Source organism: Nycticebus coucang, chromosome 6, assembly GCF_027406575.1.
Source record: "Nycticebus coucang isolate mNycCou1 chromosome 6, mNycCou1.pri, whole genome shotgun sequence".
In the NCBI taxonomy this organism is placed as follows: Eukaryota; Metazoa; Chordata; class Mammalia; order Primates; family Lorisidae; genus Nycticebus; species Nycticebus coucang.
The window spans coordinates 91351733-91354100 of NC_069785.1; the positions used below are offsets into that span (position 1 = coordinate 91351733).

At 43.6% G+C, this 2368-nt stretch overlaps 1 non-coding gene across 1 annotated transcript; it reads left to right on the top strand.

Annotated features, from left to right (window-relative positions):
* Positions 1-1055: 1055 nt before the first annotated feature.
* Positions 1056-1190, top strand: LOC128589504 (U11 spliceosomal RNA). Its single transcript, XR_008381067.1, has one exon. It is a non-coding gene; the product is annotated as a U11 spliceosomal RNA (small nuclear RNA).
* The last annotated feature ends 1178 nt before the right edge of the window (positions 1191-2368 follow it).

Sequence of the window (2368 nt, forward strand, 5' to 3'; positions counted from 1 at the left end):
AAAAAAAAAAGAGTTAATAATAAGGAAAAACTGACATTAAAATACACAAGTAATATTTTAGAAATAAATGTTCTTAACTGTTGAGCAAAAGCAGAATCATTGCTGAGAAGGCACTCTGACTCAGTAGAAGTCTGTGCATGTTTTCAACCAACTGGGAGCCTCTGGAGAGCTGGTCTGCACAGCCTGCACTCACCACGGAGGGGAGTAAGAGAAGCTGGTGTTACTTCCTAATTATCACAATTAAAACCCACAGGAAGGCACTCTACCCAGGGCGACAGCTTGAGGCTCTGTCTCACAGAAAAAAAAAAAACCTCACAGGAAGAGTCAGGGCTTAGGGTCCCATGCCTGTAATCCTCGCACTCTGGGAGGCTAAGGCAGGAGGATCCCTTGAGCTCAGGAGTCCAACACCAGCCTGAACAAGAGCAAGACCAGTCTCTACTAAATATAGAAAAATTAGTCGAGCGTGATGGCAGGTACCTGTAGACCCAGCTACTTCAGAGACTGACACAGGAAGATCGGCTCAGCCCAAAAGTTTGAGGTTGCTGTGAGCTAGGTTTGCCCACTCTAGCCTGGGCAAGAGAGTGAGACTGTCTCAAATAAAAACAAACAAACGAAAAAACTGCAGAAAGAAGATAATACCTGTTCTAGTCAAGGACGTGAGGGAAATGATCTCTATTCCAGTTTTCCCCACCGAGGTCGTGTCTTTGTGAGTATCAGAAATTAAAGAGACAAATATGTTTATTCTGTAAGTTTGGCTGAAATGCATCGACATCGCCACACCCGATAGCAGTCATATGAAAACAGTGGTCTTGCTGCTCAAATATCATTACAATGATTCTCCAACTATTAAGACTCAGTGAAATCTGATTCAATTTCTTCCACAAAGTTCTGATCATTGCTTTCATCTCTATAATGCGTATCAAACACATACTATCACGTGAATATTAACTGCCTATCTAAGTGATGAGCAATTATTTATCTGGTGAATGAAATACATATTTGAAACCAATTGTGTAAATTACAACCATATTGTACTTTAGAAAATGTATTTTTTAAAAAAGGGCTTCTGTTGTGAGTGGCACACGTGGGGCAACTCAGCTGCTCTTTATGCAGAATCCACATCAAGAGATTTCAGAAGCATAATTTTTTTGGTACCTGGGCAGCTGGTGATTGTTGGTCCTGGCACCTGTGTTAAAAAAAATAATAATAATAAAAATGAGAATAAAAAAGGCTCAGGGGCGGTGCCCCTGGCTCAAGGAGTAGGGAGGCAGCCCATACACAGGGGTGGTGGGTTCAAACCCAGCCCTGGCCAAAAATTGCAAAAAAAAAGGCTTGGTGCATGTAGCTCAGTGAGTAGGGCCCCAGCCACATACACCAAAGCTGGCAGGTTCAAGCCAGGCCCAGGCCTGCTAAAACAACAATGACAACTGCAACCAAAAAATAGCCAGGCTCAGTGAGTAGAGCAATGACCCCATATACCGAGGGTGGCGGGTTTGAATCCAGCCCTGGCCAAACTGCAACAACAACAACAACAAAAATAGCCAGGCATTGTGGTGGGCACCTGTAGTTCTAGCTACTCAGAAGGCTAAGGCAAGAGAATCGCTTAAGCCCTAGAGTTTGAGGTTTCTGTGAGCTCTGACACTAAAGCACTCTACCGAGGGTGACACAGTGAGACTCTGTCTCAAAAAAAAAAAGAAAGAAAGAAAATGTATTTTTGGCTGGGTGTGGTGGCTCATGTCTGTAATCCCAGCAGTCTGGAAGGCCTAGGCAGGTGGATTGCTTGAGCTCTGGAGTTTGAGACCAGCTTGAGCAAGAATAAGACCCCCGTCTCTACTAAGAAAAGAAAAACTAAGGCAAGACGATTGCTTGAGCCCAAGATTTTGAGGTTACTGTGAGTTATGACATCACAGCACTCTACTTAGGGTGCCAGAATGAGACTCTTTCTCAAAAAACATTTTTTTTTCTTCCAATCTTTTTCGAAGGCTTGTTTAATTGAACAATGCACTAATTCCTCCATGTTGCCTGTCTAGATAATCTGAGGCAGATTATAGAAAGCACAGGTGTGGATGAGGCTATCAGGTGAAGGGTGAACTTTGCTGCCATCAGGATCTGTTCTCATTTGAAAGAATGCAAGCCAAACATAATTACTTTGATTCCCTAGTTTCTGGCTAGATTTCCTGCATACAAAATAATAACAAGGCCAGGTGCGGTGGTTCATGGCTGTGATCCTTGCATCCTGGGAGGCTAATGTGGAAGACTGTTTGAGCTCAGGAGTTGGAGACCAGCCTGAGCAAAAGCCAGACCCTGTCTCTACTAAAAATAGAAAAACTAGCTGGGTATGGTAGTGGGCACCTGTAGGCCCAGCTAC